Source organism: Canis lupus, chromosome 24 (genome assembly GCF_003254725.2).
Source record: "Canis lupus dingo isolate Sandy chromosome 24, ASM325472v2, whole genome shotgun sequence".
In the NCBI taxonomy this organism is placed as follows: Eukaryota; Metazoa; Chordata; class Mammalia; order Carnivora; family Canidae; genus Canis; species Canis lupus.
This window is the reverse complement of record NC_064266.1, coordinates 10,364,331-10,384,024: the sequence shown is the minus strand read 5'-3', so window position 1 is coordinate 10,384,024 and position 19,694 is coordinate 10,364,331. Positions and strand designations below refer to the sequence as shown.

The window sequence follows — 19,694 nt, the reverse complement described above, 5'->3', positions numbered from 1 at the left end:
ATGAACCAAAATTAAGTTTTGCACCCAGGTCATCCAAGCCTTGCCTGGGTCCCTTGCTTCACTCAACCCTTTGAATGACAATTTGCACTCTTGTTACATGGAGGTATTTCTATCACTGGATTGCTGCTTTTAGCACATTGCCCAGAGTTTACTATGCCTCCAGCAAGAAGTCATTTTTTCATTATTAAATCTTTAGAAATAATTTAGTTTAATTTTCTCTTTAAATGGAAGGTAAATGTAAAATCCACAGAAAAAAAGGTATATTACTTTTTTCCCAAATATCTAATTTTCATTTGTGCAGTGAATAGACTGGGCTATGTTTTTGTTTGGGTTGCCTAGAAGTTGGCCCTGAGATAGGATTTGAATGTAAGTAGTTTATTTAGGAGGGGAGCCCAGGGAACATTTGTGGGGAAGTGAGGCAGGGAAGGAAAGGCAGCTAATAGGAGGTGTATGATCATGCTGGTTACCATTGTGGGCATCAGGGGCTTCACAGATGTCTCACCTGTGAAGTGAGGGAGCTGGGGCATTTATACACTCACTGCCATCTAGTCTGTGGTTGAGGGCTGCTCCCAGTAGGTATCATTTGCCTGGCATGTCCAGCCAGGTTGTGTGGCAGAGCAGGCTCCTGCCACCAGAGAAGGTCTTCAGGTAAAGATATACAAGTGATGTGCATGGAAATGAGAAGTGCTGAGGGAATATAGATTGGGACTTAAAGTGTCTGTTCCAGAGTAGATCCTGTTTTTCAAACCTTTGTTTTTTTAACTAGCTTCTCAAATCATTTAATGGAATATAAAACAACATATAAAATTAATAAAAAAAGAGCAAGCAAACAAACAACAGAGCTACTTCTGCAGTGGTTAGTAGGTGCTTGGCTCCAGTGTTCTCTTTCCCTATGGCTCTGAAAACCAATTCAGAGCCACCTCTGATTGACATCTTTGCACTGAACTGCCTTCTGTTATTACCTTCTCTGCCTCCTCTCTTCCTTAAGACAAAACCAACACAACAAGATCTTTCCAATTGTACAGTGAGGCGATAATAGCAAAAAAAAAAAAAAAAAAAAAAAAAAAAAAAACCTCAAGGATGGAAAACACAACAAAATGTGCAGCTCATTGGATGGCTATTTAAAACCCCCAGAAACTACAGAGAATAGGGTAGCCATAGTAACACACCCAGGCATATCGTCCCCTGGGCATGACTGCAAGCTGGAGAAGGAGGGATGGGGGTGTGGAGCAGGGGCCTGATGGGCAGGGGGCTCTCCTGGCACAGATTCACCACTGAGACTGGAAAGGAACAGCCTTAACAGAAGCTGTGAATCTCCTGAACGAACATAGAGGTTTATCTATATTTTTGGCAACTTCCCTTTGGAATCAAAAGTTGGCTTCTTTAGGGATAACTTAAATGAAAGCATATTTTAAAAAATCTTTGATGAAACTCACACTATGGAAAAAAAACACCCCCCCCCCCCCAAAAAAAATCCAGAAGTCCAAATGGAAACTGTGGGCGGTAGTTATGATTATGCCTTTTGAAGCAGTTCCTCAGACACTGCTCTGGATTTGGGCTCTTATTGTGTGGATGGTCACATTAAATGACTGAAACTGCAAAGAAGCCCATGGGCTGTTGTCGTAAAAGTTATCGTTGCCTGTCCGGTGCCCCTCTGTTCACTCCCTCTACCAGCTGCTGTGAATAGTGAAAGTGAATGACTCACAGCCGCCTCCTGTTCAGAGAACCACCCTGGGCAACAGGCACTGCCTCTCCAGAAAATGCCTGGGAAGCCATGCCTTCCCTACAGCCCCAAATCAATGACTGATAGATCCTGGGGTATAAAATCTTGGCTCCTTGCCACCGTTTAGGACATAACTGTGCTACTCTTCAAGATTCCCTCTGGGATCAGCCTTAAGCCAGCCACCAGAAGAGACCATTTATTTCCTTGCCCAGCTTCTTCTGCTCTGTTTCCCTCATTTCCTTGAAGGTTTCTTCTGAGATCACTCCACAAATAGATCACTTGCAAGAACTCCAACTGAGGCTTTGCTTTTAGCGAATCTAACCTCAGACATATGCTAGTATTTGGAGGGAAAATGCATCCCTTGTAGCCCAAGGGGGTCCACCAAAGTCTGTAAGGGACTGACATCCATCCTCCACCCTCCAACCAGCATGAATCCCCTTTCGTTGGATCTACACATTGGATTTCCAGAAGATTTCTGGTGAATGAGAGCTCTTGGATACTGATGTCTGAAAGCTGTTGGACCAGAAGAGCTCTAAAAGTTGGGTCTAGCTCAACAGAGCTCTTTCTACTCCTCACTGAATGAGAGTGCTCTAGATTTACTGGGGCTTGAAAATGAAAGGGGGAGGACCATGTATTAAAAACAAAACAAAACAAAACAAAGCAAAACATGGTTGGCTAGAGGAGGCCTTGGGGATCATGAAGAAATTCTTCAGACCATTTCTCTAGGAGAAGAGACATTATCGTCCTTTAGCTTTTCAAAATCTGCCACTTTGTGGCTGCTTCCCTGAGAAACTCAGATCTGTGCTGCCAGAGTGGATGCTGTTGTTGCCTCACCTAGATCCTTTACTGAACTTGGGCAACTATCTTCTAGGTGGCTTTACTAATGAGAGCTATCTCAGCCGGAGATGCCTACGAGTTTATCCCTTAGTCTCCATAATACTATAGGTCAGAGGTAGCCTTGGCCAGCTGCTTCTAGGTGAGACCACTCTGGTGTAATTCACACTCCAGAGCTCCACTCAGGGTCACCTGAGCCCACGTTGTTGTCAGCCCCTTTGTCTGCTCCATCCTGCTTCCTGTTCTCCCTTATTGGGTTCTCTTGACAGCACTCCCTCAACAAATCATTGGCCAGACAACTCCTAGCTAAGGCTTTGTGGCTGGAGAATTTGACATACTAATAATTCAGATGGTTCAGGGCCACAGAGAATGAGATTTGGCCAGGGATTAAGCACCAGCTGATAAAATCAAGGTCCACAGAGAACAATTTGGAAGCCCTTGATTTAGAAAAGCTTGTGTTTTATTCCCTTTTCAGATTTCCTGAGATTTCCTTCAACGTGGGAAAATAGAGAAAGTAAGATTTGTGTTTGTTTTCTTATTCAAGGAATTGGAGGGGTTTTGTTTTGTTTTGTTTTCCGCAGCGCTAGCCTCAGTGTTTATATCCGGGTGCTCAAATACCTGTTGAATGTATTTTAACAGATATTGCAAAATACCTTGTTGATGGACTTTTCTATTTCTGAGTGCATTTGGAATACAATAAAGACATAAGAAATGGTAGGCTTAAGGGACAAGATAGAAGATTAACCTACTTTTAGGTTTATTAACTCTGCTTCTTTTCAATGAAGTGGAATGAGTCTTATTAAATACTAATTATCTTCTCCATTCTTTTGCATTCTGATTGTTTTGTTCTTTTAGAGAGTATGCTTCTTATAGAGAAAATAACTTTTTTTTTTTTTTTTCAGAATCCCGTATTCAGATACCTATTGTATCTGGGCTCAAACTACAATTCTTATGGACTGCACTATTACTCAACTCTAAATGCCATTTAAAAAGCCAGTTTTGACATTTATTTAAACCATCTGAGGTCTCCAGTCCTCTGGGGAGACAGTGTCTGAGGCTGAATGTCTAATATGAATTTTGTAGCCTTTGAGGGTTTTATGGAGCAGGATGTGGTATCAGGATCTTTGAGACATTCAGTGGAATTAAATCTGGCAACATATTTGCTGGAATCTTTCTTTGTCAAGGACCAAGTATGCATATATCTTGATCAATATAGAGAGAAAGGAGAGAAATCTGGAGACATCCCCTTTAACTCCCCTCCCCAGAATCTGTAATTTCCTTTCCACCACTTCAGTTATAACACTTGACTGGTAGGGGAGTACAGATCTGGGACTGGAGTGAGGCATCTAACTGAAGCGCAAAATTTTAGTGGGTGTCAAAAAATTCAGTACATAATATTTTAATGCAGTATTTTTGGAAAAAAGATTTGTTTATTTATTTGAGAGGGAGAGAATGCAAGAGTGGAGGGAGGGAGAGAGGGAGAGAAAGAGAATCCTCAAGCAGACTCCCCACTGATGTCAGAGCCTGGCTCCAGGCTCAATCCCAGGACCCTGAGATCATGACCCAAGTCAAAATCAGGAATCAGAGGCTTAACCAACTGAGCCAGGTGCCCCAGTACAGTGTTTTTTTTGTTTGTTTGTTTGTTTTTTGTTTTTTTTTTTATCATGGCAAAATTTAGCATCTTAACCATTTTTAACTCTACAATTGATTAGTGTTAAGTTTATTCTCATTGCTGTGAAACAGATTTAAAATTTTTCTCATCTTGCAAATATGAAAATCTAAACCCACTGAAAAACAAGTCTCCTTTTTCCCCTATCCCTGGTCCTTAGTAACGAAAATTCTACTTTCTGTTTCAGTGAATTTAAATACTTTAGGGACCACAGATAATTAGAATCATGCAGTATTTGTACTTTTGTGACTAGCTTATTTCACTTAGCATAATGTCTTCACAGTCCATCCATGTTGTAGGATGTGACAGTATTTCCTTCTTTTTTTTTATAAGGCTAAATAATATTCTACTGCATGCATATACCACATGTTCTTTATCATTCATCCATTGATAGACATCTGGGTTGTTTCTACCTCTTGTCAATTGTGAACAGTGCTGCTATGAACATAAGTGAGCAAATATCTCTGTGAAAGCCTATTTCCAATTCTTTTGGATATATAACCAGAAGCGGGACTGCTGAATTATGCTGGATAATATGGTAATTCTATTTTTTATTTTTTGAGGAAACTTCATATTTTTGTCCACAGAGTTTTTATAGTTACACTAATAATGTGCAAGTGTTCTAATTTCTCCACATCCTTGACAACACTTATTATTTGTTTTATGTGTTTTTTTTTTGTTTTGTTTTTTGTTGTTTGTTTTGATTTTGGATAATAGCAGTCCTAATAGGAGTGAGGAGATATCACATGAAGGTTAGATTTGCATTTCCATTTGTCTATCATTTTTGGAGAGATGCCTATTTAAGTTCTTTGTCCATTTTATAAATCAGGTTATTTGATGTATTTTCTCATTGAGTTGTTAGAGTTCTTTTTATATTTTGTATGTTAATTCCTCATCTGATCTACAATTTGCAAATGTTTTCTGTCATGCTAGATGTTGCCTTTTCATTTTGTGTATTTTGATGCACAGAAGTTTTTAAGTTTGATGTAGTCCCACTTGTCTATTTTTGCTTTTATGTTGCCTATTATTTTGGTGTTATATCCAAGAAATCATGCCAAGTCTAATGTCATAAAGCTTTTCCCATGTATTTTCTTCTAGGAGTTTCATCATTTTAGGTCTTATATTTAGGTTTTTAATCTCTTTTGAGCTCATTTGTATACATGTTGAAAGATAAGGATCTAACTTCATCTTACACAGGTGGACAACTTGTTTCCCCACACCATTTGAAAAGAGCATCCTTTCTCCCTTGAGTGGTCTTGACACCTTGTGGAAGATCATTTGACTATATATATGAAGGTTTATTTCTGGACTGTCTATTGTATTCCATTAGTCAATGTGTCTTTACACCAATACCACATGATTTTGATTCCTTCAACTTTACAATATGTTTTGATATCAGGAAATGTGAGTTTCCCAATTTTGTTCTTCTTTTTCAAAATTGTTTTGGCTATTTGGTGTCCCTTCAAATTCCATATGAGTTTTAGGATGAGCATTTCAATTTTTGCAAAAAATGCCATTGAGATTGTGACAAGGATTGCATTGAATCTGTGGATCACTTTGGATAGTATGGACATCTTAACAATGTGAATCTTTGCAGTCTATGAACATAGGGTGTGTTTCCATTTATTTGTATCTTTTGTATTTGCTTTCATCAATGTTTTATAGTTTTCAGTATAGTATTCTTTGGTCAGGTGTGTTTTTATGTATTTTATAATAATAACCAAGGCTGTTGTAAATGGAATTGTTTTTCTTAATTTCTTAATTGATTGTTCATTGTTCATGAATGGAGACACAATTGATTTTTGTGGATCAAGTTTGCACCTACAATTTTGTGAATTCAACGATTAGTTTTAACAGTTTTCTTTTTGTATGTGGAGTCTTTAGGGTTTTCTTCGTATAAGACCATGTTGTCTGTGAACAGAGTAATTTTACTCCTTCCTATCTGATTTGGTTGACTTTTATTTCTTTTTCTTGTGCAATTGCTCTGGCTAGAACTTCCAATATTATGTTAAGTAGAAGTGGCAAAAGTGGGCTTCCTTATCTTGTTCTTAATTTTAGATGGAAAGCTTTTGGTTTTCATCATTGAGTGTGATGCTAGCTGTGGGCTTTTATGTCCATTTATCTCCTCCCCATCTGAACCCTTGGAAACTATTTGTGTTAAGTTTTAAGAATTAGCATTTTCTTTTTTTTTTTTTTAAGATTTTATTTATTTATTCATGAGAGACACAGAGACAGAGGCAGAGACACAGGCAGAGGGAGAAGCAGGCCCTATGCACGGAGTCTGACGTGGGACTCGATCCTGGGTCTCTAGGATCACTCTGGGCCCAAGGCGGTGCTAAACCGCTGAGCCACCCAGCTGCCCAAGAATTAGCATTTTCTTATAATCGTTTTTATTTCTGTGGCATTGGTTGTAATGTGCCTTCTTTCCTTTCTGATACTAGTTATTTGAGTCTTCTCTTCCTTTTTCTTAATCTAGTTAAGGGCTTGCCAATTTTCTCAATATTTAAAAAAAAGCAACTTTTACTTTCATTGATTTTTTTTTCTGTTGTTTTTCTGTTTCCTATTTCATTAATCTCTGCTCTAATCTTTATTTTTTCCTTCCTTTCCCTAGATTTGGGTTAATTTGCCCTTTTCCTAGTTTCTTAAGTTGTAAAGTTACATTGTTGAGTTAAGATTTTTTTTTTCTTTTTTAATATGGGCATTTACTGCTATAAACTTCCTTCTAAGCACCACTTTTGCTGAATCCCATAAGTTTTGGTCTGTTGTGTTTTCATTTTTATTTACCTCAATATATTTTCTAATTTCTCTGTGACTTCTTCTTTGAGCCATTTGTTTTTTAAGAGTCTTGTTTAATTTCCACATATTCGTAGATTTTCCAGTTTTCCTTATACAGTTTGTTTCTGGTTTCATTACACTGAGATCAGAAAAGACACTTTGTATGATTTTAATCTTCTTGAATTTGTTTAGACTTTTTTTTAGCATACTACTAAATGTATGCTCCATGTACAATGGAGAATGGAAAATGTTCCATGTACACTTGAGAAAAATATATATATTCTGCTATTTTGGGGTTGAGTGTGCTGTGTGTGTCTGCCTGTTACAATTACTGTGTAGTGTTCACATTCTCTATTTCCTTATTGATTTTCTTTTTTTTAAAGATTTTATTTATTTATTCATAGACACAGAGAGAGGGGCAGAGACACAGGCAGAGGGAGAGGGAGAAGCAGGTTCCATGCAGGAAGCCGGATGTGGGACTCGATCCCCGGTCTCCAGGATCAAACCCCAGGCTGCAGGCGGCACCAAACTGCTGCGCCACCAGGGCTGCCCTCCTTATTGATTTTCTATCTCATTCTGTTCATTATTGAAAGTGGGATTATTGAAATCTCTTACTATTATTGTGTTTCTATTTTTCTATTTTTCCCTTCAATTTGGCCAAAGTTTGCTTCATATATTTAGGAGCTCTGAAGTTTGGTTCACAAATATTTATCATTGTTATCTTCTTGGGCAATTGACCTTTTATCATTACATAATATGATTTGTCTCTTGTAGTAATTTTTAATTTAAAGCCTATTTTATTAGAAGATCCACTCTTGTTCTGTTTTGGTTACCATTTGCATGGGCTATCTTTTTCCATCATTTCTCTTTCAGTCTATGTGTGTTCTTAAATCAAAAGTGAGTCTCTTTTATACTTCCTATAGTTGGGTCCTGTTTTTTAACCCATTCTGTCAACCTATATATTTTGATTAAGGAATTTAATCCACTTAAACTAGAAGTAATTCCTGCTGGGGAAGGACTTACTATTGTCATTTTATTAATTGTTTTCCGAATATCTTGTAAAGAATATCTTGTAAAAAAAAAAAATGGTGTTTTTTTTTTGTCCCTATCTTCCTCTCTTTCTGCCTTTCTTTGTGTTTTCCTGATATTCTGTAGTGATATGCTTTGATTTCTTGACCATCTTATTTTATGTAAATTCTACAGATATTTATTTTTGTAGTTACCATTGCAATTACATAACATATCTTAGAGCATTCTGTTTTAAGCTGATAAGAACTTAATTTCACTAACATATAAAAATTCTAGTCCTTTACAGCCCTATTCCCCACTTTATGTTGCTGATAGCATAAATTACATCTTTATATATGGTATGCCTATAACACAGATTTATAGTTTTGAGATGCTTTTGTAACCTAAATTGTATGCACCAATAGTACAGGGTATTATATTTGTTTACATATTTACCTTTCCTGGAGAACCTTATATTTTAGTATGGCTTTGTGTTGCTTTGTAATTGAGTACTCACAGAGGTATTCATATATTGTATTAACTTGGTGTCTCGGTGAAAGTGAAAGGGACTGCAACTTCCTGGTATGTCCTCCTGCTGATGTCTGAATCACCTTCATCTTTGCTCTGATCTACTTTCAGAAAGACTTCATCTTAATAAGAATGTAAGCTATTGTTCTCCTCTGCCTGGGGCCTTGCATTTACACCTTATTTTACTGTAAGAGTGAAAGAATGAACAATATATTTATTTTTAAATTTTAATTCCACTATAGTTAACATATCCTGTTATATTAGTTTTAGGTATACAAAATAGTGATTCAACAATTCTATACATTAGTCAGTGCTCATCATAATAAGTGTACTCTTAATCCTCTTCACCTATTTCCTCCCATTAATCTCCCTTCTGGTAACCATCAGTTGTTATCTGTAGTTAAGAGTCTGGGGGATTTTTGGTGTTGTTGTTTTGTTTTTTGTTTTTTTTTTTAGTCTCTTTTTTCTTTCTTTGTTTGTTTTGTTAAATTCCACATAGGAGTGAAATCATTTGTCTTTCTCTGACTGATTTATTTCACTTAGCATTATACTCTCTAGCTCTATCCATGTTGTTGCAAGTGGTAAGATTTCATTCTTTTTTATGACTGAATAACATTCCATTGTATATATGTATATACCACATCTTTATGCATTTATCTATGGATGGCTGTGTGGGAAAGAATGAACAATAATTTAAACATTAAAATCAATGCAGAAAATACTTAAAATTTTAAATAAAGACAGCATCAAAATGTTCATTTTATTTTTAAGGTAAAATTCTGAGACCACAGACAGGTTATAGAGAATGAATGTTCAATGCAAGGAGGGAAAGTTACGTGGGACTTAGTTGTCACTAATTGAGTCTCATGTTAAGCTGGTCCCAACTACTTGAAACCAGAACAGATGTAATCATGATGTTCAAAACAATTGTGATGGGGGCTAGAGTGCAAAGGTAGAGAGGGTAGAGAAAAAAGATGCATTTACTGAAATAACCCCAGGGGTATACTTTGTCTTGCTTAATATGTGCAGACAGCATATGGTTAGGAGATAAGCAAGAAGGAAGCACATCTTAGACAAAAGAGTCAGAGAATGGAGAATTTTTTTTTTTTTTGTCTTTGTACTTTTTCACTCCAAAGGGAGAATGCAAATTTTGAAACCAAAAGCATCTTTTCTTTTGCAAAGAGCATCTACCATTTTGCAAGACAATTTGAAGACAGGTGGTTACTAAAGACGTAAAGAGTAAAATTTCAACTCTGTGTAAAAGCTATTGTGTGTTTAAATTGTCCCTAAATGGGGGGATAAGGCTAAATTTTCTGTCTTTAATCCTCCTTCAGCTGTTAGGCCTCTAGGCCTCCTCTCTCTTCAGATGTCTTTGTGTGTACCTGCATGGTATTCATATATTGTTGTTAACTTTGTGTCTCTGTGGGAGAGGAAGGGCCTGTAACATCCCAGCGTACCATCCTGCTGATGTCTGAATCACCTTCATCTTTGCTCAGATCTGCTCTCAGAAAGATACCGCCTTCTTAAGAATGGAAGCTTTTGCGCTCCTCTGCCCGAGGCCTTGCATTTAAACCTTATTTTGCTGTGGGAGTGAAAGGATGAAAAGCTTTTTTCTCTGAATAGTGGATTTCAGGCCTCTCTGAGGTGGTTGTGACTATTGAGCATCAGGGCAAGTGGGGGAGATCTCACTACACCTACTTTGCTTCTGCAAAAGCTGCCCTTGGGAGCATTGGTGAAGCAAAAAGGACTACTTACATGAGATAATATTTGATATTGAGATGATACTTCATAAACTGGCACAAGGAACCTTTATAGAGAAGAAATGTGGTCATTCACTACCACTTCTGAGGTTTGTTTTCAAAGCCTGAGGAAAACAAGCAATGGGTGTTTTCCAAGAGCTTCCTGGATAGTTCAATAGGAATGGAGGCACTCAAAACTGGCAGGCTCTTCAGCAGAGTAAATCATTTTCCCTAGAGTAAGATGGATGCCTCAAAAAATATTTTATGAACATATCCGTTCATTCCTTTATTCAACACATACTTACTGAGCTTGTAGTGTGTTATATGACATTGTTCTAGGCCCTTGGTTTCCAGAAGAAAACAAAGCTTTGTAGATAAAGCTGTGTCACCTGGGAATATGGAAGGAAAACATGTAGCTTTAGAATGTGTTCTTTAATTCAGATTGTAGAGAATATGAAAAATGTCTGAAAGGAACAAAGCTTAGTATATTAGGTTCTAAAAACTATTTTATCTGAGTGTATCAATTGGAAATTTTGCTTAACTGGCAATTGATTTTCCTAATAATTATGATTAAGTAACACAAGAATAAAAGTGCCCTCTAAGTCTTCAAAGAAAGTTAGATTTAACACAGAACCTGTGTTAGATGTATTTCTTAATTATTTGAAAATCTGTGCATCTCAATCAGGCAATGTGATTAACTAGAGAAGGTTATTCCTTGGCCTAGTGAGGTAATAGTGAGTTTACTGCAATATGATTTCTCAAAGCCAGTAAGTCTGTAAGAATATCTAAGAGGGAGGAAGAGGCAAATATATTTTAGCTATTCATGGATTGATATAAAAGCCAATTATATGGAAAACTGAGACTAAAAAAAAAAAAAAATAGCAGACTGGTCTTATGCTATCCAGTACCAGGTTATGAAATTGCAGATAACAAAGACTCAGTGATCTGCTACCAAGGAATACCTCTACCTGGGTTTTATTTCTTCTGGTGAATTAACAGAGATAATTCTTAAAAGACCCTCAGCTTGGAAGAAGAGAGTTTGGAAGAAGAGAACAAACAGATTGACATTGCCCTAGGCTGTCCAGATAACCAAATGGAACATTGAGCTCATTGGGTGGCAAGCCAATCAATGTTTGTTTTTTAGGTCAAAGTCCTAAAAATTTGCTGTGAGAGATGGGCCAACTTGGGACATACCAACAGAAGGTATTGGGGTTTGAATGGCCATGGCAATGTGCACAATGCTTTTTTGTCTCATAATTGCAGCATATGGCTCATAAGTCTTGGAAAGATACTGTGTATTGTTTCACTGTGTAGAGAAAGAATTCCTAATGCCTGAGTCACTTGGACAGATTTCTTTATAAATAGGGTAAAAAGAACACTTGACAGGTAACAAGGAGTTTTAGGCCAAAGCACTTGGGGTAGAGGAATTAATAAACACAGGGAAGAAAACATTAGTGAAAGAAGTCACTGTTTTTTTTTTTTTTAAGATTTTATTTATTTATTCATAAGAGACACAGAGACACAGGCAGAGGAAGAAGCAGGCTCCATGCAGGGAGCCCGATGCGGGACTCAATCCAGGGTCTCCAGGATCCCAACCTGGGCTGAAGGCAGTGCTAAACCACTGAGCCACCCAGGCTGCCAGAAAGAAGACACTTTTATTTATTTATTTATTTTTTAATTTTTATTTATTTATGATAGTCACAGAGAGAGAGAGAGAGGCAGAGACATAGGCAGAAGGAGAGGGAGAAGCAGGCTCCATGCACCGGAAGCCCGATGTGGGATTCGATCCCGGGTCTCCAGGATCGTGCCCTGGGCCAAAGGCAGGCGCCAAACCGCTGCGCCACCCAGGGATCCCAAAGAAGACACTTTTAATCAGAACAGTAAAGAGGGCTGCAGCTCAGAACATCTAGAGTGGGAAAAGAAAAATGAAGGGGCAGGAGAGAAAGAGGAGCAGCCCACCTACCTCACAGTAGAAACATATAACTGATTTAAAAAAGAGAAAGAGAGAGTACACTCTTGGTGTCTGGTACAGCATCTAAGGAGCCTGGAAGTAATCACTCCATCCTAATAATTGGTAAAAATCTGATCAAATGGAAAATCAACAACAATTTTTGATCTATCAGAAAATTAAGATCACATGGCAAACCAGAGCCCCCCAAACTGGAGAGACAGATAGGTGGATACAGAGAATCACAACTTACCAGACTATTAACCCATGAGCAAAATCCTCTGTAAGAACCAGGGTTGGGGTAGAAAAACCAAAACTAGGGAAGCCTGGGTAGCTCAGCAGTTGAGCGTCTGCCCTTGGCTCAGGGCCTGATCCCAGAGTTCCGGGATCAAGACCCACATCGGGCTCCATGGAGCCTGTTTTTCCTCCCTCTGCCTATGTCTCGGCCTCTCTCTGTATCTCTCATGAATAAATAAATAAGCTCTTAAAAAATAAACCAAAACTATAATTGAATTGCTGGAGGCTAAGTGTGGGCAAGTCTGTGAGTTGAAAACTCCAGGGGGATCCAGTCATAGGGGGATGAATTTTATCTCCAGGAGCCTTACCAGGTTTTCACAATGAAGATGTGAGAAAAATCCCCTGTGCTTCTGACAAGGGGAGGGGAAAAGTAACTATTTTGAAATATGCCAGTGCATTCTGTTCTTTTTAACAAGGTCTGCTCTCATGAGAAACTATTTTTATCAGAAACTATTTTATCTTTGATGGAGCTAGCCTGGATTACACCGAGCATAGAGGATGGCTCTTCTGGAGGGTACCTGATTAGTGATTTTCATGGTTAATATTTTACTTCAGCATAGCTTAGCATTACCCTGGCCTATACATGTGCCATTTCTAATTGTTTGTATACAACAGTCCAGAGTTTTGTTTTTGGAAAGCCTGTGAAACTAAAAACAAGCTCAAAGGAAAGAGTACATGATCAGTCTGGTGTCTACATTGAACAAGAGGGAAGAGTGTCCTCCATGTATCTGCCGACTGTGAGATCCTGGCCTAGTGCTATCCTATATAACTTCTGGTAAGGATGGAAATGTTGTGTCTGCACTGTCCCATATGGTCGCTGCTAGCTACATGTACTATTCAGCACTTGAAAGGTGGCTAGTGCAATTAAGAAACTGAAGTTTAATTTTATGTAATCTTAATTAAACTATGTGTGGACAGCACAACTGTGGTCCATACTCTTTGCAAGCATATTCTGGACTTAGACTGGAAAAACCAAGAATTTCTGGAACCCGAAGAGGATGTTTCAGCAGTACTTCCACCCTTTAATATTTATTGTTTAAAATTAAATATTTATAACATGATTCTTGTGGGCATGGCCTAGCTCTTGGATTTCTTGAGACTGTAGGGTGAGGAAAATTTGATCAGTAATTTTATGCTTCAAAAGATAATTTAGCAAAAAAAAATTAGTAAAAATGATGATTATTAAATATATATTCTATAATATTAAGACATAATCCCCTATACAAAATGTCTTGATTTGAAGTTTGACCTCAAAGCAAACACTAAGACGAACATTTGAGTGGAAGGGCCTTGTTTGATAGGTGAGCACAGTAGAGAAGCAGAGAAGTGAGAAAGGGAAGAGAGATAGCCAATAAAGAGTATTTTAATTAGTGAACCCTTTCTGTAGGCAACTGGAGCTAATCCTTTTGAGACCTTCTGGGAGACTGTACCAAGTATACTTTGTAATTGTTCACCAAGAGTTAAGGACACAGAAGTATTTATTAACCTACTCTCATTCCTGATTGAGGGTTGGTCCTGCAGAGGGTTGTGAGCATTCCAGTTTCCAATTCCTTTAGCAGGAGTTGCTCCTATCCCAGAAAAAGAAACTTAGTGAGAAGGAGAAAAAGAGGCTTGAGTGGGAAGTTCCCTGCATGGTCAAGTCTTCCTCCAGAGCTGCACTTGATCTCCAGGGTGAGCTAAGGGAATACCGTCAGTGCACCAAAGTATCTGCTTAAATGTTCAAGAATATCATAAAACTCTTCCTTGGTCCTGTTGCAGAATCTGGTCTGCATTATGCATAGATATTTAACAGAACTGGAGCAAAATTCAAGATGTAAAGCTTTGTTTTCCTAATTATTTCAAGGTCTCAATGTCCAGTTAGCCTCAAAGTTTCCTATTCTCTTCCTAAGAGAGATGCAGTGTCTTTAGGTTGCCCTGGGATTTCTTCAACCACCTCAGTTCCCCTGGCTTGCAGGGCATGGTGCCTCATTTACATCTGCTCTTCCTGAATGGCCTTGCTCAGTCTCCCTTGTCCCATCAAAATGCCTGCTTTCTGGATCTTGTTATTGTGGGATTCTGATCTTATTTTTAAAATATTTTATTTAAATTCAATTTGCCAACATATGGTGTAACACCAGTGCTCATCTCATCATGTGCCCTCCTTAATGCCAGTCATCCAGTTACCCCATTGCCCCACCTCCCCATCTGCAACCGTTTGTTTCCCAGAGTTAGGAGTCTCTCATGGTTTGTATTCCTCTCTAATTTTCCCCCACTCAAATTCCCTCCTTTCCCTTTTGGTCCCTTTCACTATTTCTTATATTCCACATATGAGTGAAACCATATGATAGTTATCTTTCTCCAATTGACTTATTTCACTCAGCATAATACCCTCCAGTTCCTTCCACGACGATAAATGGTAAGTATTCATCTTTTCTGATGGCTGAATAATATTCCATTGTGTGTATACATATACATATGTGTGTGTCTGTGTGTATATATATATATATATATATACACACACACAATCTTCTTTATCCGTTCATCTGTCGAAAGACATCCATCTTAGATGTGAGAAAAGTCATGATACGACTAAAATCACCCATAGTCAATTAACCAATTATATGCTTAAAAAAGATGAACTTTAACTCAAATAATCCAAACATAGAAAGATTTGTAAATGGCATATTTCCTCCCTTGGGACAAGTTAGCAGAGACACTGATTGGGGGGGCCTGGAATAGACATTGTTTCTTTCCTACTCATTATCATCTCTCTCTCCCCTGTCTTCCATGTTAAGAGTCAAGATTTCTTCAGATAGAAGCAGAGATTAGCAGGATCTCAGGAAAGGCAGGTTCCTACCCGAGCTTCCAGAGACAAATCATGATTGGTCTAGATTTTCACTTGTTCAGTACTAGCCACTCATCTTAGAGCACTTGCCATGTGACAAGTCCAAATTGAGATGTGCCATAAGTGTAAAATACACACTGGATTTCAAATATTTAATTAAAAAATGTAAAATAGTTTATTATTTTATATTGATTATATTCTTAAACAATAATACTTTGGATGTATTGGATTAAATAAAATGTATTATTGATATTTCTTTAATCTCTTTTTACTTTTTAATATGGCTTTCAGGCAATTTAAAATTATATTTGTGACTTATATGATATTTTTGTAGAATAGTGTTGATCTAAATGAATTATGATTATCTCCCATGGACAGTAATTGGTCTAAGGGTGGCAATATGACCCAACTCTATCAGGATCTAAGAGTAAGTGTGTAGTGTGTAGTATGTAGATTCTGGGAAAGTGTTTGCTTTCCTGATATAAGGAATAGTCTTCATTAGCATGTCCTTTGCTTTTTTAATCTCTTTTCTTCCTCTTTTTTCTGGAACACAAGTAAGATGCCTGGTAGTCTGGCAGCTCTGTTGTGACTGTGAGGCAACAAATAAGCCACCATGTTTAAAGAATAAATGTAAATAATTCAGTGTGAAAGATATTAGATTTTGGATGACAATTGTGGATTATTTTAGACTGTGATTCTCCTGTCTTCTTTGTAAGATTCTTTATTTTATTTATTTATTCATGAGAGAGAGGCAAAAACAGAGGCAGAGGAAGAAGCAGATCTCTGCAGGGAGCCCGATGTGGGACTCGATCCTGGGACTCCAGAATCAGGCCCTGAGCCAAAGGCAGATGCTCAACTGCTGAGCCACCCAGGTGTCCATTCTTAGTAAGATTCTATTTGTTTAACTCTACACTTGAAGTTTCTGTTACATGCCGATAAATGTTCTCTGAAGGGTGGAGAGCCAGACTGACATTTTCTAGTTACACTCACCATCCTTCAGTTCCCAGTCTGGCTTTGAATGTGGATTTATTGAAGGCATTTGAAGGAGTTTTAATCTTATAAAATGGTCTTCATTTACCACTGGAGGGGCAGTTTACTGATTACCTCCACTCAAGTGTATGACTTTTCTTTCTAGGAACAATTAATTCCTTTTGTGTTTACTCCATGTGTGAAAAAAATCAAGGATGAGGATAGTCCTGAAACAATTTGTAATAGAAACTAACAGTTTACTATTCTGTCCAAATCTATATTTATAGGAGTAGTACATCCATCCCCCAGATGCTGCAAGCAGAAACTTTTAATAGCTTAGAGCTGCCCCTTTCTTCAGAGAACTTCCCTCAGCCCATGAGAGTGACCTCACACAGAAATGTCTAGGAGATTCTATGTCCTTCTCCTGGGGGTGGCCCACAGCTAAAGACTGAAAAGAGGGACAGAAGGATAGTTCTCTTGCCTCATGGAGGACCAACTCTGTGGTATTTATTATGTATGCTCCAGAACCCCTGTGAAATCATTCTGCTGTGGCTCTAGACTACAGGTAAGACCATATCATTGCTTGGTTCCTTCTCTTACCATTTTCTCTTTCCCTCATTCCCTTTTTCCAGACAGCCCTCACTCAATAAGCCACATGCACAAGAATCCATATCTCAAGCTCTTCTTCTAGGGAATGTTGACTTAAGACACATTTTAAAGGAAATTAGCACTCTGTTCTAGTTTCTTAATTTGTGGGGAAAAGTTACATGACTGATTAGTGACATCACATCAATTTTTAACAGTATCTCTGAATAGTTGGCAATTCTTTAAATGAATTGGTAAAACATGTGTTTTCTCCTGGAGAGTTCATAAAGCTAATCCTTATACAGGGAGCAGGAGGCTACTCATTGTGTGAAAATAAGACCTGTGCCAAATTCTGTAGACTCTTGAGTTGCACTGATCTCCCTTCCACTTAACATTCAGACCACTTGGAAATAGAATACTCAAACTAAATAAATATCTTTGCCCTAAGATTGATTTTACAGCTACTCCAATGAATAGAATTGAGGAACCATAGATGGGAAAGTGGTTTGGGATTGTCATAAAATTGATTTTAGGCTCGACAGGGGTATGAAGTAGCAGGAAAAGTTCTCTGTAATATCAACCAGGTGCCCAGAGGAAATTAATATGTAGATATTGAAAGCATAACCAGGCCCCTAAAACGGAGTCAGACAAGATTTCTGCTGGCAGAGTGACTGGGTAAGAGATTCTAATTAGGAAATGAGAAGAAAGGAAATGAATATACTCCCCTAAGGATCTGACTGAAGGGTAAAGTTTCCATTCATTTGCTTTGCGTATTGTAGTCAAAGTTGGTTTTGTTCCATCAGCTAGGGGAGAGCTACGGATATGAGTTGAGTTTAAATGTGTTTTGTGTGGCATTACCCATACTCTCGCTTCTTTATATTGTCTAAGTTCATGGGGCAATAGATATGTGGAGAAAATTGGTTACTGATGTTAAGTTCTTTTGAAAAATACAGGACACCTGGGTGGCTCAGCGGTTAAGCATGTCTGCCTTTGGCTCAGGGCATGATCCTGGAGTACTGGGATGAGTCTCGCATCGGGCTCCCTGCATGGAGCCTGCTTCTCCCTCTGCCTGTGTTTCTGCCTCTCTCTGCGTCTCTCATGAATAAATAAATAAAATCTTTTTATAAAGTTCTTTTGAAAAACAAATTGCATCTATCTGGAATAAGGCAACTTAATGGCTTTGGTCATTAATATTGTCAATATTAATCATTATAATATTGTCATTAATATAAAATGAATCTATATGTTATTTTGTGACTATGAAGGATGTATCATCCAGATTATTTCGCTGATTTATTTTTACACAGGCACCTCGTGACCATTTTTATTCATCCAGCAAATATTTTAAAGCTCCTGTAATACCCAAGACTCAGTGCTAGACTTTGGTGAAATCTTGTGATCTAATAAGGGAACAAATGTAAAAATAGAACTCCAAATCAGGATGCAAAAGGATGTGTGTTAAAAGATAAACATGAAATACTATGGGAGTTTAGGAGAGAAAAAAATCTTCAGCAACAGAGACCACTAGAGGAAAAGGTGGCAGGTACTTGAAATCACTATCAGCATCATGGTAGATATTATTAAATAATTCTGCATGTTAAGTAGAGACAAACAGGGCTATAATTTTATGAGTTAATCTCTTTATATACTAAAATCACTTTTTTAGTAATTTTAAGCACTAGAAACCCACAAACACTTGGAGAATCCCAGAGCTTTTATTCTAGAAAACTTTTGAGAATTTTAGAGAATGACTTACCAAATGGTAAGATTACCAAATCTTCAAAAATCTCTGGAGACAAAGTCCAAGGGAAGAATAATTTTGATGACATCCATCTATTAAAAGAATACCTTTTCCAGCATCTCTTGAAAATGAAGGATTTCATTTTGAGAAGTTAAGGTTTTCAGGGTCACAGGTTTTCAAAAGTCATTAAAAATGAAAGAGAGAAAGAGGAAAAAAATGTAAAATCACATCTCATCTCCAGATGATGAGATGTGAAGCATGGAGGAAGGCAGGGGAAGGGAGAGGGAGAGAAGAAGGGGGTGAGGAAGGAGAGAGAGAGGGAGAGAGAAGGACAGAGAGGGGAAGAGAGGGAGAGAGAGAGACAGATTTGCTAATAGGTACTACTAAAGTCAGGAAGAAGCCTGTCCAAGGTTCAGTCAAGCTGAAGGGAACATTAAGGACTTCTTGGTGAAGATAATCCTTTCGAGCTTCTATGTTCTTTATCTTTTCCACCTTAAGCATAGGAATTCACACTCAAGTTCAGGAGTCGGCCAGCTTTTTATTTAATAATATTTCTGGTGGAATTTTAAGCCTGCAATGAGTTACTACTTTAGACACTAAATAGGGCCCTAGTGACTATTTAAAATGCCTACTTCCTGACCATGGATGCCTAAAGAAAAAGTTTTGCATGAATCAAGAGATGGGCATTTAATATTTTTAGAGAAAATGGCATTAATCAAAACAGTGAGCTGAAGGAAAACAGATATGCATTCTAAATTTCTATAACATATTTTTACTGTTTAGTTTTTAATGTATCTATTCATTTCTTTCTCAGAATAGCATATTTCTTGGAGCATTACTTTTATTTGGATCTGGTGGTGCAGATGGTGGAGGGAAGTGTGAGTCCCTTGAGGTGCTGTGAAAATGAGAGTGTTGGGGCTGGAATATATAATGAAAAGGAAAGACCTATGTGGGAGGTAAAGGAAAAAAAAAGAGGAGGAAAAATAATATTGATGATGAGGTCTGCAGAGTGAAAGAGAATGATTCCTTAAAGAATAGGGTAGATATCGATGTC

At 37.8% G+C, this 19,694-nt stretch overlaps 1 long non-coding RNA gene across 2 annotated transcripts in view; it reads left to right on the top strand.

The window, feature by feature from the left end:
* Positions 1-2,958: 2,958 nt before the first annotated feature.
* LOC112673581 (uncharacterized) overlaps positions 2,959-19,694 on the top strand; it is an 80,829-nt gene continuing 64,093 nt past the window's right edge. For both annotated transcript variants that reach the window (XR_007405639.1, XR_004809147.2), the window contains exon 1: positions 2,959-3,071. This is a non-coding gene — a long non-coding RNA (uncharacterized LOC112673581). The remainder of the gene's footprint in view (positions 3,072-19,694) is intronic.